This window comes from Muntiacus reevesi, chromosome 1, assembly GCF_963930625.1.
Source record: "Muntiacus reevesi chromosome 1, mMunRee1.1, whole genome shotgun sequence".
In the NCBI taxonomy this organism is placed as follows: Eukaryota; Metazoa; Chordata; class Mammalia; order Artiodactyla; family Cervidae; genus Muntiacus; species Muntiacus reevesi.
This window is the reverse complement of record NC_089249.1, coordinates 71,851,887-71,879,848: the sequence shown is the minus strand read 5'-3', so window position 1 is coordinate 71,879,848 and position 27,962 is coordinate 71,851,887. Positions and strand designations below refer to the sequence as shown.

The window sequence follows — 27,962 nt, the reverse complement described above, 5'->3', positions numbered from 1 at the left end:
CAGAGTCCTTTCTTTCAAATGGAAGAGGGAGAGACAGGGATAGAAGAAACTAGTCAAACTTCGTCTTCTTTCCTTGTGGCTTGTGGTCTCCTCCTCCTCCTCTGCCTCCTCAGAAGTCTCCTTGCCCTCCAAATCCTCCCCAGCCTCTGCCATCAAATCCACCTCGGCCACCTCTGCCACCACCTCGGCCTCGTCCTCGGCCACCAAAGCCCCCTTCACCCAAACCAACTGGTTTGGCCCAGTTCAAAGTGACTTTGTTCCCATCGATTTCACCATCTTCCATGGCCTCCCTGGCAGCTTTGGCATCTTCCTCGCTATTGAAGTCTACAAAACCAAACCCTTTGGAGGACCCAGTCTCCCGGTCAGTGACTATCCTTGCTCAAATAGAGCCATCAAACGACTTCCTTAATGTCTCTTCTGTTTTTATCCTCAGAGAGACCTTTGACAAACAGTTTGGATGGCTGGTTTCTTGCATTAGGTGATCCCCTGGGTCCTCGCAACTCCAGTCTGATGACCCTGCCCTCAATTTCCCTTTTATTACATGAATTTAAAGCTTCTTTAGAATCTTCAAATGAAGCAAATTCTATAAATGCATACCCTTTAGATTTGCCATTTTGGTTCTGGGGTACATTGATATGAGTTGCCTTCTCAAATACTTCCTGAAGACTGTCTTCCATTGCACTATAGGAAAGGTTGCTTAAAACCAGGGTTTTTGATTCACCACTCCAAGTGCTATTCTTTCCACCTCTTTGGTCTTTCTTTCTGGTGTAGTATAGAGAAATGGATCACCCATCTATCTCTGTTCCCTGCTTTTCTTCCAAGGTTTTTCTGCATCAGCTTCTGTCTTAAATTCAATATAAGCAATCCCTTTACTCTTTCCATCCTTGCTGACTAATCTGATCTCCACAGCATCTTCAAACACTTCATTTAATTCATCCTGAGTAACTTTGTAAGGCAAATTTTTAGTCAAAAGTGTTCTTGCATCTCGATCTTTCTTACTGTCTTTTCCCTTTGGTTTTTCTAGTTTAATTTCATTGCCAAAGACTTTTAAACCAGTGAGTTCCAAGGCTTTCCCTAGGTCTTCGGCACATAGCCAAACTTCCTAGACGCACCAATTCTGACATCAACAACAGCAAGATCATTTTTAGCAAAAAGGTCACTGATAACCGTTTTCAATTCAGGAGCAAATTTATTGAAGTTCAGGTTTCCAACAAAGAGATTGAAAGACGTGGTTGGTTCTGTGCCTTCCACTTTTTGTTTCTTGGTTTCAGGAGCTGCTTTTTGTTTGGCCATTTCCTTCTTTCCTTTTCCAGGTGCTTCTTTGACAGGCTCTTCTTCCTCTTCCTCCTCCTCTTCCTCCTCATCCTCATCCTCCTCTTCATCATGGTCATCTTCCTCTTCACTATCATCTTCATCTTCTTCATCACGGTCTTCCTTCTTGGCATTCTTGCCGTTCTTTGCTCCTTTGCCTGGGGCGGCTGCTCCCTTGTTACCAGAGGAGCTACCAATGCTTTGCCTGGGGTGGCTCCATTTTTGCCAGGTGTTACCACTGCTTCGGTAGCTGTAACTGTCTTCTTGGCTGGTGTAGCTGCTGCCTTTTTGCCAGGGGTGACAACTGCTTTCTTTACCGGTGTGGCAACTGCAACCTTTTTGTTGGGGAAACCATTATCTTCTTTGCTGGAGTTGTGATAGCTTTCTTGCTTTTTTTCTGAGGGATAACAACCTCTTCTCCACTGCTCTCATTGTCTTCATCTTCTGACATTTCCTCATCTTCACTATCTTCTTCTACCTCCTTTGGGGGAGGAGCCATTTTCTTGGAGTCACCTTGGTTTTTACCAGCCTTTGCTTTGGATAAAAAGGTTACTCTCTTCTTGCTACGTTCTTTAAGCACACCCGTTTTAAAACTTACACCTCCAGCCAGAATGGAACCTTGCTTCAGCACACCGTTTCTCAGTGCGGACTACAACTGGACTACTGTAACTGCCAACAATTCAATGCCCTTCACGTGAGGAAAACCACCTTGAAAAAGCCTTTGAGGTAAATTGTGGCACCAAATTCCACCACCCTTGTCTGAATTTAAATTAAGGCAGCTTAAAAAAAAAAAAATACACCTCTTAACTCGTAATCTTCTATTAAGATTTCCTTTCCCAGGTTACCAACCCCGCCCCCTTCAGCCCTGGAAAGGCCAAGTGGGAAAAGTCGCAGGCCTCCGCGGGCGCAGAAAGCGTGCGGCAGGGCCTCCTTCCGGAGCCAAGCTCCCGTCCGCCCACCCGACTGGACCGCAGATTAGGTGCACTGCCGCCCTCCCACACAGGGCCAGGTCCCTCCGCAGGCCGCCAGCCCCACAGGGCGCAGCCCAGGTGGCAGCCCCGCGCCGCTATACAATTACTTTTTAAAGATAAAATCAGCAAGTCTTGAGGAAGAGGTTTTTTTCTAATTCTCAGAAAGATTGAGGGTGCGGAACCTTCCTGGATAGGCCTCCTATCTTAAATTCTTTTAGGCATCAGTGTTGTTCCTGAGTCACCAAGGTTTGCAATAGAGGAAAAGTTTATTCATAAGACAGCCAAGTGAGGAGACGGGAGAACAAATCTCAAATCTACTTCCCCAAAGGTGAAGGGCTCAGGTAAGAATGCAGGTGGTCTGAGGCATGAGGAATGTGGGGAAAGGTAATTAGAAATAAGAAAAAAAGTGAGATAATAATCATTATGCACGACAACTGAGCTACAGGCTTTTTCATTGGATGCATGTTATGAAAACGGCTGTATTAGCATGTTCCAAGGGTGGACTTTTGGACCCTCTAATGTTAAAATGTCATCAAGAGGACACTCATGCGTGCCCAGTTGGATAACCAGAGATCTTAACCAGTCTTAACTGGGTCAATCTCCAACTGAACAGCTGACTCCAAGTTCCTGAAAAACAATTAGGGCAAACATCTTATTTAGGCTGCATGATGTTTGAAGGACACTGAAGTTTTTGTAAAAACAACTAAAGCAAGTTTGATCAGAAGGCAGGTTACAGTTTAATAGACCTAACTGATGACTAATTTTCAGCTTAAAATAATCTGCTCTACACAGTTGCACATCTTGAGGTGGCTTGGTCTCAGTCCCATCACTGTGATGGACAAAATTTTTAATAAGTGCATGCCTTGCCAAGGCAGATTGTAGACCAAAGGAAAAGGAAAGATTAGTAATATTGATTCTGTCTTTAGTTAGAATTTGATACTTTATTCTCTGAGCTGCACTGTCCTCTCTCCTTCAGTCCAAAGTCAGGTGGGTCTTTAGGCAAGAGTGTGACTCCCCCATTATTCTAACTGGAAAAAAGTACTATTTTACAGTATTCCTTAGACTGAGATGACAACCTCTCAGGGTGTTTGCCTGACTCCACTGGAGAAAATGTGTCACTGAGATTCCACTAGCATTTTACACCTAACCTAAACCTCTCAACAAGTGAGTCTTCTTAGACTCCCCTTTCTCCCCACACTTCCTCATCCAACAATCCCTCACTAGCAGCCAGTTACTTTCACGTAAATTTTTGCCTCACTTCTATGAGGCAAGCTATTCTGGGGTGTGTATGTTCAGTTTGCAGATGTTGAAGCTGAAACCAAGACAAACTAGGAGACTTGCTAAAGTTCCACACTTCAGTACGCAACCAAGGCTAGAACAAAAGCAAAACCCTCTCCACCACCTATTAGCCTCTGCAGAGGAAGATGTGCCTCAAAGCTTGAGAAGGGTGAATCCCCCTCTTCCCAATTGTAGATGGAGGAAAAGACATAGCTTTGGAGACAGGCAGGCCTGGGGCTGAGAACACTTACTAGCAGAGCAACTCTCACCAAAGACCTGGGTTCCATGAACCTCTAGTTTCTTATCTCTAAAACCCTTATAGGGCTTCCAGTGGTGGGGATTATATGACTACAAGCTCTTGGTCTGTAGTCAGATTCATATATGGTACTGATGCTTAGCAAAGACAATAGTACTTAAAAAAAATGGTTAACGTCCCAAAAGTCAACTCAGGATAAGATAACAGAAGCATTAAAGTGAATACTCAGCCCTTAAAAGAGAGATGTCTATTGTAGGAGAGAAAAAATTTCCTCTTGTTATCTTCTCAGTTTATTGGCTGGGGTAATTAGATCAACGGAAGACAGAGTTACAAGATAAAAACAAATTTAATTTTATATGTACGGGAGACATATAGTAATATGAGACTCAAAGGAAGTCAGGCAATTAAGGCTTATGCACCATCCTAAGCTAATAAAAGAAATGGGGAGCTAGGACTTCATAGGGGTAGAAGACAGCTCACAGGATGATGAGAAAAGCGAATATTTGGTTAACAGATATTTGCCTGCCGTACAGATAAGTGTCTCAGATGAAAAAGCTGTCTCTGGTAATAACTCTCTTTCTGGTATAGACCACATTTCTAAATTATTTTAGGCAACTTTAAGGGGTGGTAAAAAGTTTTTCCTGGATGGCTGGAACTTAGTTGACTTCAGCGCAAAATAATTTGCCTGCCAAAGTGGCACATTCTAGGGTGGCATATTCTAGTCCCGTTTAGTGGAATTAAAAAATGAACAGCTTAGGTGATACAAACAAATTTAAACACTTCATGAAGTATACAGTCTCCATTTGGAGAACTGCAAATTGGGCAGGAGATGGGACACTTTTACAGGATAAAGAAGAACAAGGAAAAAGAAAACAGAAAACAGCTGATTGGCTGGAGCCACATCATCAACCTTGTTTGGGGTGAGAAGACCCAAAGTTGGCTTGGCCTTTGGGGACTGGCTGACCAGATACACTGCTTTTATGATCAAGGGAAACATTTGGAGAGTCACAGGTTATCTGAGTTTCACTTTGCTCACTTGACACCCTGGGCTAAAGCAGCTCCGTCTTGGACCAAGAAATTTATTTTAACACTGACTTATAGCAAAAAGGGCAGGAAGAGAGGGAGGGAATGGGAATTGATCTCTCCCCCTACCAAGTGTTAAAAGAACTTAATGCTTCTTGAAGAAGTTGGATTGAGGATTATCTCATCTCAAAAGGAATATGAGACTTACCTACAGAAACATGTGTTATTTTGCCATGTGTCATGGTGAAGTTCTGGAAAACACCTAAGAGTCTGACCACAAGGGAAAGACACATGAATGTTTACATTAGGAATTAAGGATTATAAACTAGAGCAAGAAGAACAAACAAAACCCAAAGTTAATAGAAGGAAAAGAAATCATAAAGATCAGAGCAGAAATAAATAACATTTAGACTAAAACACACTAGAAAAAAAATCAATGAAATTAAAAGCTAGTTCTTTCAAATAATTTCACAATTCATATGGAATTATAAAAAACCTCGAATAGCCAAAGCAATCTTGAGAAAGAAGAATGGAACTGGAGGAGTCAGCCTGCCTGACTTCAAGCTATACTACAAAGCAACAGTCATCAAGACGGTATGGTACTGGAACAAAGACAGAAACATAGATTAATGGAACAAAATAGAAAGCCCAGAGATAAATCCACACACCTATGGACACCTTATCTTTGACAAAGGAGGCAAGAATATACAATGGAGAAAAGACAATCTCTTAAACCAGTGGTGCTGGGAAAACTGGTCAACCACTTGTAAAAGAATGAAACTAGAACACTTTCTAACACCATACACAAAAATAAACTCAAAATGGATTAAGGATCTAAATGTAAGACCAGAAACCATAAAACTCCTAGAGGAAAACATAGGCAAAACACTCTCTGCCATAAGTCATAACAGGATCCTCTATGACCCACCTCCCAGAGTAATGGAAATAAAAGCAAAAATAAACAAATGGAACCTTATTAAACTTAAAAGCTTTTGCACAATGAAGGAAACTCTAAGCAAGGTGAAAAGACAGCCAGCAGAACGGAAGAAAATAATAGCAAAGGAAGCAATTGACAAAGAATTAATCTCAAAAATGTACAAGCAGCTCATGCAGCTCAATTCCAGAAAAAATAAGTGACTCAATCAAAAAATGGGTCAAATAACTAAACAGACATTTCTCCAAAGAAGACATACAGATGGCTAACAAACACATGAAAAGATGCCCAACATCACTCATTATCAGAGAAATGCAAATCAAAACCACAGTGAGGTACTATCTCATGCCTGTCAGGATGACTGCTATCAAAAAGTATACAAACAATAAATGCTGGAGAGGGTGCAGAGAAAAAAGAACCCTCTTACACTGTTGGTGGGAATGCAAACTAATACAGCCACTATGGACAACAGTGTGGAGATTTCTTAAAATACTGGAAATGGAACTGCCATATGACCCAGCAATCCCACTTCTGGGCATACACACTGAGGAAACCAGAACTGAAAGAGACACGTGTACCCCAATGTTCATTGCAGCACTGTTTATAATAGCCAGGACATGGAAGCAACCTAGATGCCCATCAGCAGACAAATGGATAAGGAAGCTGTGGTACATATATACCATGGAATATTACTCAGCCATTAAAAAGAATTCATTTGAATCAGTTCTAATGAGATGGATGAAACTGGAGCCCATTATACAGAGTGAAGTAAGCCAGAAAGATAAAGACCAATACAGTATACTAACGCATATATATGGAATTTAGAAAGATGGTAACGATAACCCTATATGTAAAACAGAAAAAGAGACACAGATATGCAGAACAGACTTTTGGACTCTGTGGGAAAAGGCGAGGGTGGGATGTTTCGAGAGAACAGCATCGAAACATGTATATTATCCAGGGTGAAACAGATCACCAGTCCAGGCTGGATGCATGAGACAAGTGCTCGGGCCTGGTGAACTGGGAAGACCCAGTGGGGTGGGGTGGGGAGGGAAGTGGGAGGGGGGATCGGGATGGGGAATACTTGTAAATCCATGGCTGATTCATGTCAATGTATGGCAAAAACCACTACAATATTGTAAAGTAATTAGCCTCCAACTAATAAAAATAAATGAAAAAAAAAAAACAGAGCCTGGACTTTCTCTGAACAGGGCCACCCATGGGCATGTGACAGACGAGCAGACAACAGAGTTTCAAATACCAGTAAACCTCTCTGTCCAATAAAAGAACGTGTTGGTCATCGTTGATTCTTTAATTTTTTAAAAACTTTTTATTTTGGACTAGAGTATAGCCGATTAATGCACAATGTTGTGATAATTTCAGGTGAACAGGGAAGGGACACAGCCACACATATACATTTATCCATTCTCCCCCAAACTCCCCTCCCATCTAGGCAAGAAGGCAGTGATCTAAAACTGCATAACAACGATGCATTACTGTGCTTTGCCCAAACCTCCCGTGACTGCCCTTCACGTTTTCTTTTCTCTTTAGCTAGAGGTGGAGATGGAAGGGGCCGTGTCAGGGGCGGGGGGTGTTATTTAGTTTTCCTGGGTATCCCACGTGTATATAGGAGGTTTACTTGTTATTACACTTCTGTCTATTTTTCTCTTGTTAATCTTTGATTAAGGGGAGGGTCTCAGTTACAGAACCTAGAAAGAGAGAGGGCAGAAGATTGGGTTTCCTCCCCTATAGCATCACGAGTATAAAAAGTAGAATGCAAATTTTAATATGTTGTATGATTACAGTTCTGTTTTTTAAAGGCCTATGCAAAAAAAATTGTGTCACTGAAAAAATTAATCATTAGTTGATCTAAGAAAGAAATAGAAAATTTTATTCTTGCCAACTTAAGGATTATAACCCAGGAGATGCTCTTTAAGAAAGTTCTGAGGACTGTTTATCCCTTGTAGGAGTCAAACCACAGTTATACATGATTTTGAGACAGATGGTTATAGTCAAATAATGGCTTATTGACAGTTTACACAATCCAGATTTATGCATACAAAGCAAGTAAGTGAGTCATAGGTCCTGACCCCTTACAAGATTAAGAAGGAAGATTATCTCCTAAGGAGTTATGATGCTTTATAATATTAAAAAGAAGTGTTATTCCTTAGGAGGTCTGGTTATGCAGACGCATAATACACAGTAAGGGGGAGGGAGGAGCCCCAAGTGGGCAAAGAAAAATTTTATATTTTTTGTCTTGCCATAAAATATTAATTTGTTTCATCAGAAAAAAACCATCAAAATATTAACTGTCTTTTTGGGGGAGAGGTGGTAGGTAGCATCATTTTCTTCTGCTTGTCTTCATTTTTCAAATGTTCTTTAATGATCAGGCACATATTACATAGTGGAGTGGAAGAAATTTTAAATAAACATTGAGTGAGGAAAAAGAGAAGTGTTACCCACTGTGAGGGGCAAGGGAAAATCTGAGACCCACCTGTTGGGGGTGAGATGGTGGAAAATGGAAAGTGCCTTCTCCGAAGGAGGTTGGGTGGAGAGAAGCCCCTCCACAATCATCAGAAGAAAAGGTTATGAGAGGGAGGCTTGAGGTTGGAGGAGCCTCAGAAGGGGTGACGATTAGGAGGGGGAGAATTGTAACTGCATCTGTTCCCCCACCCCCTCTCTCATCTAAGCCAGTTGACGTGCTAAAACAGTTAGAATTGTTGTCCCCACTTCTTTTTCTTTCCCACCAGAGCTGAAGTTGGGCCCAGGGATGCCAATAGATCTGGAATCCCGACATGCAAGATCTTTCCCAAAACCAGATGCAGAAGGACACCTCACTTCAAGAGTTAAACCAGCAGGCAAAGGAAATCACTAGCTGGTAAGGACAGGAAATCACCTTTTACATCAAGGTCCAACACTTGCAGCCTCCAAAGCTGTGTGGTTTAGGGTTTGTGAGCTGTAGATCCCAGATGCTTAAATGGATATAGAAATACAGGAAATGTGTCTATACCATTTCAGGAAGATATTTATTCAGTCACGCATGCCTTCATTATTTACTCTTTCAGCAGGGCTTATTGAGCATCACACAGTGCCAGGAACTGTGCTGAACACAAAATAAAGCAGTGAGGCCAAAACAGAGGTCTCTGCCATCAGAATGTTTATATTCTAATGTGAGAAGCTGTGATATTGTGATATAATAAAAAAATATGTGTGGGTCTTCTCCCACATTCCTTACACACAGCTCCAAAAGCCCTTGAAATCTTCAAAGCGATGTGTTGTGTGTGTGTGTGTGTGTGTGTGTGTGTGTGTGCGTGTGTGTGTGTGTGTGTGTAATAAGATGACTGATCTTATTACAGTCATATGACTGAAGTTCCTGGATAGTCTCAGAATTTCAGCTGGTCAACAGGGGAACCAACCACATGGTTAGAGGGTTGGAATTTCAGTCTTATCATCCCCCAATTCTCCTACCCACCCACCTCCAATCTCCAGGGATGGGAGAGGGGCTAGAGACAGAGTTCTGTCACCAATGTTCAATGATTTAATCATTCATGCCTACATAATGAAGCCTCTATATTAAAAAATTGCCAACCAAGAGGGTACAGAGAGCCTCCAGGCCGGTGAACATATGGTGGTTCTGGGAGGGTGGTGAGCCTGGAGAGGACATGGAAGCTTCACACTCTTTCTTACATACTTTGCTCTATCCATCTCTTCCATTTGTCTTTTTCTGAAATGTGTCTTTTATAATAAACCAGTAATGAAATAAAAGTTCACATTTTAAAGCAAGACAAGAAGAAAACTAAGCCTACACTTTTTCTCTGTCCTTTGACCTCCTCGTCCCCTCACCCCCCCACATCTAGTGTGCCTTGTGAAGCTGCATTATGTGTTAACCAGATCTCACCAATGGCAGAAATATCTACTCAACCATAAAGATAAATTTTTCTCCTTCTGGGACCAGCCATGTCACTCCTTAGAAGATAATATTCCTTTCTAAATCCTGTAAGGAGTCACAATAACCCACCACTCACCGTGTCTATGCATATGTTTTTGGAGATGCATCCTTCTTATGTATATAGATTATATGCATATGCAATATGTAGTTTTCCATAAAAGTAGTAGTGGTACAGAACGGAATGGTCAGACAACCTGAGGGGATACTGGGCCACAATTAATGAAAGTTATTAGCTTAAATATTAACTTAAGACCACATTAGTTTTACTAGTTATCGTACCTATATTCTGCCTATTTTATAAGATTATTGTTTCTTGAATTACCATATGTATATCTGAGCCTCAGATAAAGTTTATGTTGACTCCTGACTTGAAATGATTGACCAAATATATACTCCTATAAGATCAGGGATTGTAATGATGTAGCTCTAGTTATGGAAATATGGGAATGAGCAGTCCTAGTGCCATGGGACAAATTGGTCACAAAATGCCTCCCAAATCTTGGTCAAAATTAAGACTAAAAGAGAAGTGATTGTAAAGAATGCTGTCCATCATCCAGTTCTATAAGAGTCATAGTCATAGTTTATAAGTTCCATAATAGCCATAGTCACTGACTCACAATATATCCTGAAAAGAATTCTGGATGATAATCAGGATGAGGTACTCTATACTCTGGTAAAACTGACAGAATTGGCCTTCAGATGGTGAGATATTCTCAGGAGAAACTTTTTATGAACCTGAATCCTTGCATCTTCCCATACTTAGAAAAGCACTAAAACCAGTAACTGAGATGTCTGTTCCTAGTGACTAACAGCAAGGAGATGCATGCTTAATTGCCTATATTACCTTTGCCAAAATCCATATGTACTAGTCTCGTCCTTCACCTCTTAGAATAGTTCTCACAACTTTCAGATAGACTATCCTTTCAGTTGCATCCTCAGTTTGGCTTGAATAAAATTTTCCATTTCTTTTTCAGACTGACTATTGATTAAAATTTTTGTTGACACCAGTAATCCAGTAAGTAAACTGTTTTCCTGAATTCTGTGAGCCATTCTAACAAATTATTGGGGGGGAAAAGAGGTTATGCTCCATTCATAACGGGTTAGTCAGAAGTACAAGAAGCCCAGACTTGAGACTGACCTCAGAAGTGGGGCAGTCTTGTGGGTCTGAGTACTTAACTTGTGGGATATGACACTAACTCTAGGTATAAATAGTGTCAGAATTGAAATGACACCAAGCTTGTGTCAAGAATTGGTTCAGTTCAGTTCAGTTCAGTTGCTCAGTCATGTCTGACTCTTTGAGACCCCATGGACTGCAGCACACTAGGCCTGCCTGTCCATCACCAACTCCCAGAGTTTACTCAAACTCAAGTCTATTGAATTGGTGATGCTATCCAACCATCTCATTCTCTGTCGTCCCCTTCTCCTCCCACCTTGAATCGTTCCCAGCATCAGAGTCTTTTCAAATAAGTCAGTACTTCTCATCAGATGGCCAAAGTATTGGAGTTTCAGCTTCAAAATCAGTCCTTCCAATGAACATTCAGTACTGATTTCCTTCAGGATAGCCTGGTTTGATCTCTCAAAAGTCTTCTCCATCACCACAGTTCAAAAGCATCAATTCTTCGGTGCTCAGCTTTCTTTATAAGCCAACAGTCACATTCATACATGACTATTGGAAAAACCATAGCCTTGACTAGATAGACCTTTGTTGGCAAAGTAATGTCTCTGCTTTTTAATATGCGGTCATAACTTTTCTTCCAAGGAGTAAGTGTCTTTTAATTTCATGGCTGCGGTCACCATCTACAGTGATTTTGGAGCCCCCCAAAATAAAGTCAGCCACTGTTTCCACTGTTTACCCATCTATTTGCCAGTGATGAGACCGGACACCATGATCTTAGTTTTCTGAATGTTGAGCTTTGAGCCAATTTTTTGGTGTGTGGAAAAAAGCCCACACATTTGGTGTCAGATGTATTGGTTGTCAATAAAAGGAAATAGAGAAGTTTCCCTTTCACTGGTGCAACAGAGAGATAAAAGGGACTTCACTTTTTAGAGGCCAACAATCAAATTATTCCTCAAATAATATTGTAGCAGTGATGACTACTATGAAAGAAAGGTGCATGGAACTATGACAACCTTATAAAGGGGGATTTTGCAAGGGTCTAGGAAGTCTTCTCCATTGCAGTGAGGATTGAGTTGAGATCTCAGTGGTAAGAGAGACACAATCACAATAAAATCAAATCTCATACCTGCTCTATATGTGACCCACAAACTCAGAACAATTATACCACAGAGGTTCTTCCAATGTTATGAAGATTCTGAGCCCCAAGAAAGACCAGCAATGGGAGTAGAAGTCCACGGGGAATCTGACTTCGAAGGCCAGCAAGATTTGATTGCAAGACTTCCACAGGAGAGGGGGAAAAAGAAACTCTTGGAGGGCACACACAAAATCTTGTGCAGACTGAGACCCAGGGGGAAAGAGCAGGGACTCCATAGAAGACTTGAACCAAACCTGCATACTAGTATTGGAAGGTACCCTGCAGAGGCATGGGGTGGCAGGGACTCACCATGGGGACTAGGGCACTAGCAGTAGCAGAGTAATAGTGAGAGACTTTAATACCCCATTAATACCAATGGACAGGTCATCCAGAGAGAAAATTAATAGGGAAACACAACCTTTAAATAATATACATTTGACCAGTTGGACCAAATTGTTATCTAAAGGGCATTTCATCCAAAAACAGCAAAATTCACATTTTCTCAAGTGCGCGTGGAACTTTCATTCTTCAGGGGAAATCACATCTTGGATACTAAATCAAGCCTTGGCAAATTTTTAAGAATTTGTCCCTTCAAGCCGGGGAGAGGGGTGGGTATGGCAGCCACAATCGGGATGTACCGGGGAGTGCCTGGGGTGGCAAAGACACGCCAGATGTTACAGTCTAAAGCGGGTTGTATGCTCTCCCAGAGAAATTGGCCCCAGGTCGCGGGTCTCAGTGTGTGTGTGTGCTCAGTCGCTTCAGTCCTGTCTGACTCTCTGTGACCCCGTAGACTGTAGCCCCCCAGGTTCCTCTGTCCATGGGATTCTCCAGGCAAGAATATCAGAGTGGGTTGTCAATCTCTTCTCCAGGGGATCTTCCTAACCTAAAGATTAAACCTGCATCACCTGCAGTGCAGGCAGTTTCATCACTGCTGAGCCACCAGGAAAGCCTGGTGGACACAGGCTGGTGGAAAGAGGACACATACCTCAACGTAATAAAGACCATAGATGACAAAACTGGGGCTTTTCTGGTGGCTCAGTAATAAAGAATCTGCTTGCAATGTAGGAGCTGTGGTTTCAATCCCAGAGTCAGGAAGATCCCCTGGGCAAGGAAATTGCAACCCACTCTACTAATTTTGTCTAGGAAACCTCATGGGCAGAGGAGCCTGGTGAGCCAGGGTCCATGGGGTCATCGAAGAGTCGGACATGACTTAGCAACAACAACAGTGTTTCCTCTCTGCCTGATTTCTGGAGAGTTTATTTTATAACTGGGTGCTGAATTTTGTTGAAAGCTTTTCCTGAATCTATTGAGATGATCATGTGGTTTTCATGCTTCAATTTGTAGATGTGGTGTATTACACTGATTGATTGGCAAATACTGAAAAATCATTGCATCCCTGGGATAAATCCTACTTGATCATGGTATATGATTCTTTTCTTAAATTTATTTATTTATTTATTTTAATTGGAGGACAATTACTTTACAATATTGTGATGGTTTTTGCCATACATCAATATCAATCGGCAATAGGTATGCACGGCTCCCCTCCATCCTGAACACCCCTTCCACCTCCTCCCTCACCCTATCCCTTCAGGTAATCACAGAGTACCGGCTTTGGGTGCCCTGCATCATACATCAAACACTCACTGGTCATCTATTTTACATATGGTAATGTATCATGTTTCAATGCTATTCTCTCAAATCATCCCACCTTCTCCTTTTCCTGAGTCCAAAAGTCTGTTCTTTATGTCTGTGTCTCTTTTGCTGCCCTGCACGTAACATTGTTGGTACCGTCTTTCTAGATTCCAGATTCATGCGTTAAAGTATGGCATTTGTCTTTCTCTTTTTTACTTACTTCACTCTGCTTAATAGATTTTGGGTTCATCCATCTCAGTAGAACTGACTTAAATACATTCGTTTTTACAGTGAGCAATATTCCACTGTGTATATGTACCACAACTTCCTTATCCATTCATCTGCTGATGGACATCTAGGTTGCTTCCATGTCCAAGCTATTGTAAATAGTGCTGCAATGAACATTGGGGTAAATGTGTCTTTTTCAGTTCTGATTTCCTCAGAGTATATTCCCAGTTGTGAAATTGCTGGGTCATATAGTAGTTTTATTACAGTTTTTTAAGGAATATCCATACTGTTTTCCACAGTGGTTGTATCAATTTGCATTCCTACCAACAGTGTAAGAGGTTTCCCTTTTCTCCACACTCTCTCCAGCATTTATTGTTTGTAGATTTTTTTATCTTGTGGAGTGAGATGATACCTCATTGTGGTTTTGATTTTCATTTCTCTAATAATGAGCAATGTTGAGCATCTTCTCATGTGTTTATTATCCATCTGTATGCCCTCTCTGGAGAAATGTCTGTTTAGGTCTTCTGCCCACTTTTTTAATTGGGTTGGTTGTTTTTCTGGTATTGATCTGCATGAGTTGCTTGTATAGTTTGGAGATTAATTCTTTGTGAGGTGTTTCATTTGCTGTTATTTTCTCTCATTCTGAGGGCTGTCTTTTCACCTTGCTTATAGTTTCCTTAGTTGTGCAAAAGCTTTTAAGTTTAATTAGGTCCCATTTATTTATTTTTATTTCCATTACTCTAGGAGATGGGTCATAGATGATCATGCTGTGATTTATGTCAGAGAGTGTTCTGCCTATGTTTTCCTCTAAGAGTTTTATAGTTTCTGGCCTTACACTTACATTTTTAATCAATTTTACATTTATTTTTGTGCATAGTGTTAGAAACTGTTCTAATTTCATTCTTTTACATGTAGTTGGCCAGTTTTCCCAGCACCATTTGCTGAAGAAACTGTCTTTTCTCCATTGTATATTTTTGCCTCCTTTGTCAAAGGTAAGGTTTCCATAGGTATGAGGATCTATCTCAAGGCCTTCTATTTTGTTCCATTGGTCTATATTTTTGTTTTTGTGCCAGTACCATGCTGTCTTCATGACTGTAGCTTTGTAGTATAGTCCGAGGTTGGGAAGGTTGATTCCTCCAGTTCCATTCTTCTTTCTGAATATTGCTTTGGCTATTTGGGATCTCTTGTGTTTCCACACAAATTGTGGAATTCCTTGCTTTAGTTCTGTGAAAAATACCGTTGGTAGTTTGATAGTGAGTGCATTGAATCTGTAGATTGCTTTGGGTAATACAGTAATCTTCACAGTATTGATACTTCCAATCCAAGAACATGGTATACCTCTCCATCTGTTTGTGTTAACTTTGATTTCTTTCATCAATGTCTTATAGTTTTCTGCATACAGGTCTTTTTTCTCTTTAGGTAGATTTATTCCTAGGTATTTTATTCCTTTTGTTGCAGTGGTGAGTGGGATTGTTTTCTTAATTTCTGTTTCTAATTTTTCACTGTTAGTGTATAGAAATGCAAGTGATTTCTGTGTATTAATTTTATATCCTGCAACTTTATTATATTCATTGATTAGCTCTAGTAATTTCCTGGTGGCTTCTATGTATATTATCATGTCATCTCCAAACAGTGACAAGTTTTACTTCTTCTTTTCCAATTTGGAGTCCTTTCATTTCTTTTTCTTCTCTGATTGCTGTAGCTAGGATTTCAAAAATTATGTCGAATAAAAGTGGAAAAAAAAGTGGTGAGAGTGGACAAGACAACCCTTGTCTTGTTCCTGATCTTAGAGGAAATGCTTTCAGTGAGTAAGTGAGCCTGAGTGAGCAAGTGAGCCCTAATAAACTGAATAACCAAAACAATCTTGAGAAATAAAAATTGTTCTGGAGGAATTAATCTTCCTGACTTCAGACTATAACACAAAGCTACAGTAATCACAATAGAGTGGTACTGACACAAAATCAGAACTATAGACCAATGGAAAATGATAGAAAGTACAGAGTTAGACCCATGGGTACCTTATCTTTGACACAAGAAGCAAGAATATACAATGGAAAAAAGAAGGCATCTTCAATAAGTGGTTCTGGGAAAACTGGACAGCTACATGTAAAAGAATAAAACTAGAATACCTCATAACACCATACAAAAAAATAAACTCATAGTGGATTAAAGACTTAAATAGAAGACCAAAATCTATAAAGCTCCTAGAGGGTAACATAAGCAGCGCACTCCTTGACATAAGTCACAGGAAGATCCTCTGTGACCCACTTTCTAGAGTAATGGAAATAAAAGAAAAACAAACAAGGGGGACCTAATTAAACTCAAAAGTGCTTGCACAGCAAAGGAAACTGTAAATACAGTGAAAAGACAACCCTCAGAATAGGAGAATATAATAGCAAATGAATCAATTGACAAAATATTAATCTCCAAAACATACAAGCAGTTCATACAGCTGAATATCAGAAAAAACAAACAACCAATCAAAAAGTGGGCAGAACCTGAGACTGAATCTCCTTGAAGGAGGACAAGACCTTGTTTTACAGACATGGGGACACTCGGCCTGTAGGGTGTTACTGAATCATCTTAGCACTGAGACTTGAGGCCTGGTAGCTGGCCATGTAAAGACCATCTGTGGTCCTGGGCTCTTATCCTAGTAAGGCTTTCACTTCCCTATCAGATCCCCAAATAGGGACCCTGCTCCCAGGAGAGAGTTGCCGAGCCAAGGCCAGAAGTGGTGGGATGCACTAGGGCTGATTTTGCCCAAGCAGTGTCCTCCGTCTGTAGGATGGATGGTGTGGAGACAGCTCAAGGCTCCAAGAACCTGGCCCAAATGAGACACAGTTCTCCCACTGCCTAGGGCGCCTGATTAGGGTCAGGAGGAGGGAAAGGCCAGATTTCTGCTCTTCCTGGCCTGCAGCATCCTGGTTTAGGTCCACCTGCCCTAGCATATTGGCTGGCTGACTTTGGAAGCTGTTCTCTTGCAAATTGTGTCTGAGTCTGTTGTCTCTGTGCACACACACCCCCACCCCACCCCCAGTCTTCCTGGAGCACAGGGCCCCTCAGGCTGGGCACTCCACATACCTGCTTGCCTCACGTGCTAACTTATTGCTCCTGTGTGATGGCTGGTACACCTCAGAAGTTGTTGTGTCCTTGGCTGTACGGCTGGAGCTGTGGGGTTTCCATGCCAAATACTCCAATAAAGTCTTTGCTTTGTGAGGCAAAAAAAAAAAAAAAAAAAAAAGGCAGAAGACCTAAACAGATATTTCTCCAAAGAAGACATTCAGATAGCTAGTAAACACATGAAATGATGCTCAACATCCCTCATTTAGAGAAATGAAAATCAAAACTACAATGAGTTATCATCTCACACCAGTCACAAAATCTACAAACAATAAATGCTGGAGAGGGTGTTGAGAAAAGGGAAAACTCTTGCACTGTTGGTGGGAATGTATTAAATAATTTGATACAGCCACTATGGAGAACAGTATGGAGATTCCTTTAAAACTTTAAAAAGTAGGAATAAAACTACCTTATGATCCAACAGTCATGCTACTGGACATACATCCTGAGGAAACCAGAATTGAAAAAGACACATGTACCCCAATGTTCATTGCAGCACTGTTTACAATAGCTAGGGCATGGAAGTCACCTAGAAGTCCATCAGCAGATGAATGGATGAAGACATTGTACATATATACAATGAAATATTATTTAGCCATAAAAAGAAATGCATTTGAGTCAGTTCTAATGAGGTGAATGAATCTAGAGCCTACTATACAGAGTGAAGTAAGTCAGAAAGAAAAACAAATATCTTACATTACACGTATATATGGAATCTAGAAAAATGACACTGAGGAACTTATCTGCCGAACAGCATTGGAGACACAGACACAGAGAACAGACTTGTAGATACAGTAGGGAAAGGAGAGAGTGGGACAAATTGAAAGAGTAACATTGAAACCTATACATTACCATATGTAAAATAGACAGCAAGTGGGAATTTACTCTATGATGTATGGAGCTCAAACCTGGTGATATGTGACCACCTAGAGAGGTGGGATGGGGGGGGAGAATGGGATGGAGGTTCAAGAGGGAGAGAACATATACATACCTATGGTGGGTTCACGTTGATATATAGCAGAAACTAACAAAATTTTGTAAACCAATTATCCTCTGATTAAAATAAATAAGTAAATAAGAAAAAAAAAGTGTGGTACATATATGTAATGGAATATTACTCAGCTGTTAAGAAGAATGAAATAACACCATTTGCAGCAACATGGATGGATCTGGAGACTGTCATACTAAGTGAAATCACAGAGAGAAAGAGAAATATCATATGATGTCCCTCATACATGGAATATAAAAAGAAATTACACAAGTGAACTTATTTACAGAAAAAGAAATTAATTCACAGACTTAGAGAACAAAGTTATGATTACTGGGTGAAAGTATAGTTAGGGAGTTTGGGGTTGACATGTACATGTACACACTGCTATATTTAAAATGGATAACCAACAAGGACCTATTGCATAGCACAGGGAACTCTGCTTGGTGTTATGTAACAGCCTGGATTGGAGGGTAGTTTGGGGAAGAATGGATACTTGCATATGTATGGCTGAGTCCCTTTGCTGTCCACCTGAACATTGTTAATCAACAATACTGCAATATAAAATAAAAAGCTAAAAAAAAAAAGATGAATAGGAGCTTAAATTGGATTTAGGTGCTTGCAGTATTAAAACTGTTAGTGTTCATGAGTATTTGACAGAAGCAAGCAAGATTATCTCTAGAAGAAAATATATTTTTAGACCTCAAACTTTTTCTAAAAGTAATTCTTCATAAACAGTGTGCTTCACACAAGATAACCAAGCATCCGAGAAGATAAGACATCATGAGCAAGAACTTCCTGGTGGGGACAGTCTGTCACAGACTAGCCCACAGTGGAGCATGACCCCTTTCTCTATTATTTCATCCTGAGGAGGAAGACAGAACACTACAAGACATGTCCATTCATGTATTTATAAAAAATTTTAAAGATACTTTGGGTTCAGTCTGGCTATAATTCTAAGCATGACCTTTATTTATTTGTATATTTTAAAAGCCAACTCTGTGGCAGAGGTGGGGGTGGGCAGTTGGGCTCCACCGTTTGGAAGGAGGAATGTCAAAGACCCTGCAGACAAGTTTTTGTTGCACTAGTCTTTGTTGTTGCACACAGGCTTTCTCTAGTTACGGTGAGCAGGAGCTACTCTTCATTACAGAGCATGGACTTCTCACTGAGGTGGTTTCTATTGCTCTGGAGCACAGGCTCTAGACACACAGGCTTCAGTAACTGCAGCACGTGGGTTTGTAGTTGTGGCGCACAGGTTTGTAGTTGCTCCGTGGCATGTTGAATCTTCCAGGACCAGGGCTCGAAACTGTGTCCTTGCATTGGCAGGCAGATCCTTGTCCACTGTACCACCAAGGAAGTCCTAAGTGTGCCCTTTATTACAATTTGTCAAGAAGGTGACCAGAAAGAGAGAAGAGTTCACCAACCATAAAATAATAATCTATAATATTGAACATTCACTGAGTATTGACTGTATGGAAACATCATTTTAAACATTTAAAATATTGGTATATGCATATAAACAAACATGTATAGGTGTATATGTATATATTTATATACATACATATCTATACACTTATTTAATCTTCATAATAAATATAACCATTTTACGCAAGAGGTAATAGGCCTAAAATTATCTTTTACCTTACTGACCTGGTTTGGTTTTGATTTTTGGCTTACAAATAATTCTGCTTTGGACATTCTTTTAAAATGAAACCTGCTATTGTTCATCTTTTCCAGTTATTAAATCTTTTATTCTTGCAATTGATATCTATTATGCACCATCAATGTGCTCACCACACTTTCAGGTGTTGACAATAAAAATGAGAGACAAAGTTATAAGCACTAAGAAAAGAGATGGCAGGTAAGAACTGAAAGGTGTGTAACAAGGGCCAAGAATTGCTTCCTCTTTGCAAGGTAGTTCTTCCTGTGAGGTTGGCACAGCCTCACTAGATCAGCTTCCGAAAGGAATGATCCTGGAATGGAGTCAGTCTGGGAAGGAGGCAACTTACCAAAGTCCAGGCTAAGAAGTAAAGATGAGTTCAAAGGGGAGCAGAGGTTAACAGCTGAGGCTTACCCTTCAGAGACTGTGGACAGCCAGGTGAGTGATGGGGAAGTGGAGGGAGACCAAAGACCAGGAAATTAAGAGGAGACAATGTGTTGTACTGCAGAAACCAACACAACACTGTAAGCAATTATCCTACCATTAAAAATAATAACAATATAAAAAAGAAGACAGTTGTGGGGACAGGATTCCCCAGGGCTAGGAAAACACAGTTTTTGCTCTTGCTTTTCCACATCATTTCCACCCCAAACTAGTGATAAAGGAAAATAAAAATGGAGTTGGTATTGCTAGGAGAGCTCTTTAAAATGGAGCCAGGAAGCCATTAACAAAATGTGACTTACACATGTCTCAGTCAGGAGGGAATATGTCCTTCTGAGCACTTATTGTCCTAATGGAGTCATCCAGAACATCCACCAGGAGCTCAGGATACTTATTGGGAGAACTCAAGATTACACTTATTGGACCCTTACCCTGCAATAATTCATGAGAGCCCCCTGGACTGCAAGGAGATCAAATCAGTCATTCTTAAAGGAAATTAACCCTGAATATTCAATGGAAGGACTGATACTGAATTGGAGCTGATGCAAAAAAACTGACTTATTGGAAAAATTATCCCAATGCTGGGAAAGATTGAGGGCAGGAGAAGGTGGGGCAGATGATGAGATGGTTGGATGGCATTGTCGACTCAAAAGGTGTGAGTTTGAGCAAACACCAGAGACAGTGAAGGACAGGGAAGCCTGGTGTGCTGCAGCCCTTGTGGTGTGGAGCAATGAACAAAATTTAAAAAAGCCCTGGGTCAGCTTGCTGCTGCCCCCTCATGGTGTTAACTGGAAACCCATGAGCAAATTCCTCCAAGGTACTAGTCCGGTTTGGGCTTTTGATTGTTTTTTACAATTTAAAAATTCTATTTAGGAAAAGTCTTTTACTGAGTGCTCAGTCTCTCAGTCATGCTGGACTCTCTGCAACCCCATAGACTGTAGCCCACCAGGCTCATCTGTCTATGGAATTTTCCAGGCGAGAATACTGGAGTATTCTGCCAGTTCCTGCTCCAGAGAATCTTCCTCACCCAGGGATCAAAGCCAGCTCTCTTGTGTCTCCTATACTGGCAGGTGAATTCCTTACCATTGCATCACGTGGAAAACCCCATCTCTTATTTAAAAACACAATAAAAAGACATTGACATATTTAGATACTAGGATTGTAAGTTCAGCATTCAGAAAACTAAGATCATGGCATCCGGTCCCATCACTTCATGGCAAATAGATGGGGAAACAGTGGAAAGAGTCGCTGACTTTATTTTTTGGGCTCCAAAATCACTGCAGATTGTGATTACAGCCATGAAATTAAAAGACGCTTACTCCTTGGAAGGAAAGTTTTGACCAACCTAGACAGCATATTAAAAAGCAGAGACATTACTTTGTCAACAAAGGTCCATCTAGTCAAGGCTATGGTTCTTCCAGTGGTCATATATGGGTGTGAGATTTGGACTATAAAGAAAGCTGAGTGAAGAAGAACTGATGCTTTTGAACTCTGGTGTTGGAGAAGACTCTTAACAGTCCCTTGATCTGCAAGGAGATCCAACCAGTCCATCCTAAAGGAGGTCAGTCCTGGGTGTTCATTGGAAGGACTGATGTTGAGGCTGAAACTCCAATACTTTGGCCACCTGATGCGAAGAGCTGACTCATTTGAAAAGACCCTGTTGCTGGGAAAGATTAAGGGCAGGAGGAGAAGGGGACAACAGAGAATGAGATGGTTGGATGGCATCACCGACTCAATGGACATGGGTTTGGGTGGACTCTGGGAGTTGGTGATGGACAGGGAGGCCTGGCGTGCTGCGGTTCATGGGGTTGCAAAGAGTTGAACACAACTGGGCGACTGAACTGAACTGAATTGAACTGAGGATTGTATTTATGTGAACTATAAACATATTAATAGATTCCTGATTATAGATTCTTATTATAGTCAGTTGTTTTTATATTTGCTCTTTGAATGAAATATAAAACCATATGAAAAATATCTGTACATTAAGTTTCATGAGAACTGGGAAAAAACATACAGTGTTTTCATGGAGTAAAGCTGTCAAATTGTATCTACTTAATCCTTCTGAGGGAAGAATATTGAGGTAACATAATCAGGAAAGAAGTCTAAAAAGAACACAGAGAAAAGAAGGCAGAATGTAATTGTTATAGAAGACACATAATTGCCATAGAAGACTGATAAGAATTGTGGGATAGAGGATTTAGATACTCTGGAATTTCATGTCTATTTCTGAACTTTCTTATTGCTTCAAAATTTAAAATAAACGTCTGTTAAGTTGTAGCTACTGCCCAACTAGACTCTACTCTCTGTAGTGTAGACAAACAGAAATTATTGTGTTCCTTCTACTGCAGAGATTTTATTAATAATTCACTCATTCATTTTTTTAATTCACTCACTCGAGAAGCATTTAATGACTACCTATTGTGTTCTATGGGCTTCCCTGGTGGTAAAGAATCTGCCTGTCGATGTAAGAGACGTGGGTTCAATCCCTGGGTTGGGAAGATCCCCTGGAGATGGAAATAGTAACCCACTCCAATATTCTTTAGTAGGAAATTGCATGGACAGAGAAGCCCTGTGGGCTACAGCCTATGGGATCACAAAAGGGTGGGACATGACTTAATAACTAAAGAACAACAACGGCACTGTGTACTGTGGCTAAGAAACAGAGATAAATAAGGCGTGACCCCTAACCTCAAAGAGCTCTCATCTGATGAGAAAAACACATGAGTCAGGAAGCAGCTAGAGAGATTTGAGTATGGATAAAGAATTATGGGAACAGAGAAGAGAGAAGCCAGCCAGACGGAGCAAGGGCAGCCAGCCCTCTGGGCAAAGGGAGAAGCAGGTATGATAGCACAGAGGCACCATAGCAGCCACGGGGCGTTCATGGCTGTACTTTGGAGGGCAGAGAGAGAACAGGTGGGGAAAGCTGTGCAGAAGCCACACTGTGGAAACCTGTTTGATTTTAAATGGAGAAAAGCTAAGGAGGCTTTCCCAACAATTTGTTGCTCCATAGTCTAGACTGTCAATTTACTTTTTCATGCCAATCATGGAACAATGGACTGGTTCAAAATTGGGAAAAGATTATGTCAAAGCTGTATATTGTCACCTTGCTTATTTAACTTATATGCAGAGTGTATCATGAGAAATGCCAGGCTGGATGAAACACAAGCTGGAATCAAGATTGCTGGGAGAAATATCAATAACCTCAGATATGCAGATGACACCACCATTATAGCAGAAAGCGAAGAGAAACTAAAGAACCTCTTGAGGAAGATGAATGGGGAGAGTGAAAAAGCTGGCCTAAAATTCAACATTCAAAAAAACTAAGATCATGGCATCTGGTCCCATCACTTCATGGCAAATAAATGGGGGGGGGGGGAGGGAATGGAAACAGTGACAGGCTTTATTTTCTTGGGTTCCAAAATCAATGCAAATGGTGACTGCAGCCATGAAATTAAAAGACACTTGCTCCTTGGAAGAAAAGCTATGACCAAACTAGACAGTGTATTAAAAAGCAGAGCGATCACTTCACCTACAAAGGTCCATATGGTCAAAGCTATGTATTAAAAAGCAGAGCGATCATTTCACCTACAAAGGTCCATATGGTCAAAGCTATGATTTTTCCAGTAGTCACGTATGGGTGTGAGAATTGGACCATAAAGATAGCTGAGCACCGAAGAATTGATACTTTTGAACTGTGGCGTTGGAGAAGACTCTTGAGAGTCCCTTGGACAGCAAGGAGATCAAATCAGTCAATCCTAAAGGAAATCAATCCTGAATATTCATTGGAAGGACTGATATTGAATTGGAGCTGAAGCTCCAATACTTTGGCCACCTGATGTGAGGAGTCAATTCATTGGAAAAGACCTTGATGCTGGGAAAGATTGAAGGCAGGAGGAGAAGGGGATGAAAGAGGACAAGATGGTTGGATGGCATTACCAACTCAATAGACATGAATTTGAGCAAGCTACAGAAGTTGGTGATGGACAGGGAAGCCTCACGTGCTGCAGTCCATGGGGTCGCAAAGAGTCAGACCCGACTAGGCAATTGAACAACAATAATACAACTGTAACTAACTTGCTTCTGAGGGTCAGTCATTCCTTCCTGTTCTCACCTCTTCTTGCAACACAGGAAGTGCTTCTGGCTGTACCTAACACTCAGACACACTCAGATCACACTTCACACCTTAAATACCATGTAATAAACACCCACTTTCCTCAGCTTTCTGTGGGTAAAGACCAGGGTTTGAGCCTCTTCTCATCTAGATTTCTGAGGACTACAGTAACTCAGGATCTTTATATATAAATATAAATACACACACACACACACGATCTGTGCTGAGTCTTCTTTTGCCACTCGCAGGATTTGTCTAGTTGCAGCGAGTGGGGATTACTCTTCGTTGTGGTGTGCAGGCTTCTCTGCTGTGGCTTCTCTTGTTGCAGAGCACAGACTATAGGTGCAAGAGCTTCAGTAGCTGCAACACACACGCTCAGTAATTGTGGCTTGTGGGCCCTACAGCACCTGGGCTTCAGTAGCTGTGACGCATGCTCTGCGGCATGTGTACACTGACAAGCAGGCTGATTCCCATCCACTGCACCACCACAAGGGAAGTGCCTCAGGATCGATTCTATCAGGAATAAGCCTCCCATGTTGCTACCCAGCTGCGGTTATTTATGAAGGACTCCACTCCCACAAACACTGGTGACTTCTGCAAGGTCTCTAAAACAGACCCTGAACAAATTCTTCCTTCTCCACCATGCTCCAGTGCCAGCCTACAGCCCATGAGTGAAGGGTGCTGGTTCTCTTCAGATGCAGAGTGAACAGCGCCTTGTGACCTAGGTTTACATTTCCAGTCTGTGCCTTCAATCACTATGTGTTTCCTGTCACAGAGCATGCTGTGTGGGGTGCCTGATAGACATCTGTGTGGAACAGTACACAAGATCACTGACAGCCCCAGAATGACTTCCTCAATTAGGATATTTTATTATCTTTTTAATAATCATAAATATTAACTAGTTAATAATGTGGAATTATGCCGAATGCATAATTGAAGCTGGATTTACTGAAAAGATATCCAACAGTGATTACATTTATTTGTTTTAACTAAAGCTTCACTGGTTAATCCCTTCACCTTTGTTTAAACTGTTCTGAGGAACTCCCATCTCCAATCTAAGTCTTCCCATCCCCAGTCAATTTCCTAGAACTTTCAGCTGTCTTCTTCTTGTTGTTCCTTATCTCTTCATGTTTTTTAGCATTTTAATTTTTTAAAGTGTTTCATATATACATACATATGGCCCTTAAAGTTCAATTTAGTAACATAAAACATAGCAAAAAATAGCCAACCTCTGCCACATGCCAGAACTTCTCTCTCACATGGGTAACTATCATCAATTCTTTAATTTGTTTCTTCTATTCCCTTGATATATAGAAATAATATATCTGGCCCTGCTATTTCTTGAGTTTAGGCACTATTTATTGACTTCATGCTATGGGAATGGGTATTTGGCTGTATTGTACCCTACCCTCTTCACCTTGCTCACTGCCACCCCACATCCCCCCATAGCCCTTAACAACACAAAAAACTTTCCACAAATTCTACCAGGATTGTTGTGACATACCTTTTTGTTAAATGAATATTCAATATTTAAGATAACATATGAGCCTCTACATAGAAAAGTCTAAACACTACCAGAAAATTATTAGCGCTAATCAATGAATATAGTAAAGTTGCAGGATATAAAATTAACACACAGAAATACCTTACATTCCTATACACTAACAATGAGAAAATAGAAAGAAATTAAGGAAACAATACCATTCACCATTGCAACAAAAAGAATAAAATACTTAGGAGTATATCTACCTAAAGAAACAAAAGACCTATACATAGAAAACTATAAAACACTGATGAAAGAAATCAAAGAGGACACAAATAGATGGAGAAATATAATATACCACATTCATGGATTGGAAGAATCAATATTGTGAAAATGACTATACTACCCAAAGCAATCTATAGATTCAATGCAATCCCTATCAAGCTACCAACGGTATTCTTCACAGAACTAGAAAAAATAATTTCACAATTTGTATGGAAATACAGAAAACCTCGAATAGCCAAAGTAATCTTGAGAAAGAAGAATGGAACTGGAGGAATCAACCTACCTGACTTCAGACTTCAGGCTTGATGACAAAGCCACCGTCATCAAGACAGTATGGTACTGGCACAAAGACAGAAATACAGATCAATGGAACAGAATAGAAAGCCCAGAGATAAATCCACGAACCTATGGACATCTTATCTTTGACAAAGGAGGCGAGAATATACAATGGAAAAAAAGACAATCTCTTTCACAAGTGGTGCTGGGAAAACTGGTCAACCACTTGGAAAAGAATGAAACTAGAACACTTTCTAACACCATACACAAAAATAAACTCAAAATGGATTAAAGATCTAAATGTAAGACCAGAAACTATAAAACTCCTAGAGGAGAACATAGGCAAAACACTCTCCGACATAAATCGCAGCAAGACCCTCTATGACCCACCACCCAAAAAATTGGAAATAGAAGCAAAAATAAACAAATGGGACCTAATGAAACTTAAAAGGTTTTGCACAACAAAGGAAATTATAAGCAAGGCGAAAAGACAGCCCTCAGATTGGGAGAAAATAATAGCAAATGAAGAAACAGACAAAGGATTAACCTCAAACATATACAAGCAACTCCTGAAGCTCAATTCCAGAAAAATAAATGACCCAATAAAAAAAATGGGCCAAAGATCTAAACAGACATTTCTCCAAAGAAGGCATACAGATGGCTAACAAACACATGAAAAGATGCTCAACATCACTCATTATCAGAGAAATGCAAATCAAAACCACAGTGAGGTACCATTACACGCCAGTCAGAATGGCTGCTATCCAAAAGTCTACAAACAATAAATGCTGGAGAGGGTGTGGAGAAAAGGGAACCTTCTTACACTGTTGGTGGGAATGCAAACTAATACAGCCACTATGGAGAACAGTGTGGAGATTCCTTTAAAAACTGGAAATAGAACTGCCATATGACCCAGCAATCCCACTCCTAGGCATACACACTGAGGAAACCAGAACTGAAAGAGACACATGTACCCCAACGTACATCACAGCACTGTTTATAATAGCCAGGACATAGAAAAAACCTAGATGCCCATCAGCAGACGAATGGATAAGAACACTCTTGTACATATACACAATGGAATATTAGTCAGCCATTAAAAAGAATACATTTGAATCAGTTCTAATGAGATGGATGAAACTGGAGCCCATTATACAGAGTGAAGTAAGCCAGAAAAATAAACACCAATACAGTATACTAACGCATATATATGGAATTTAGAAAGATGGTAACGATAACCCTATATAGAGAGAAAAAGAGACACAGATGTATAGAACAGACTTTTGGACTCTATGGGAGAAGGCGAGGGTGGGAAGATCTGAGAGAACAGCATCGAAACATGTATATTATCAAGTGTGAAACAGATCGGCAGTCCAGGTTGGATGCATGAGACAAGTGCTCGGGGCTGGTGCACTGGGATGACCCAGAGGGATGGGATGGGGAGGCAGGTGGGAGGGGGCTTCAGGATGGGGAATACATGTAAATCCATGGCTGATTCATGTCAGTGTATGGCAAAAACCACTACAATATTGTAAAGTAATTAGCCTCCAGCTAATAAAAATAAACAAAAGAAAAGACAACATATACTCACATTTCAGCCACATAGAGCATTGTGACTCCATTTCCTTTCTGATGACTCTTTGTTTTTCCTAGAGCCGATCATCTCTTTCTTCTCCTTTTAAAATCTAGCTTAATATGGTCAAACACATCAGGCAATCAAGTAATCTAGCAATTCCACTTTTTCTGTGCCTTCAGAAC

General features: G+C 40.6%; 1 pseudogene; it reads right to left on the bottom strand.

Annotated features, from left to right (window-relative positions):
- Positions 1–10: 10 nt before the first annotated feature.
- On the bottom strand, positions 11–26,252 carry LOC136172258 (nucleolin pseudogene; annotated as a pseudogene).
- Positions 26,253–27,962: the final 1,710 nt, after the last annotated feature.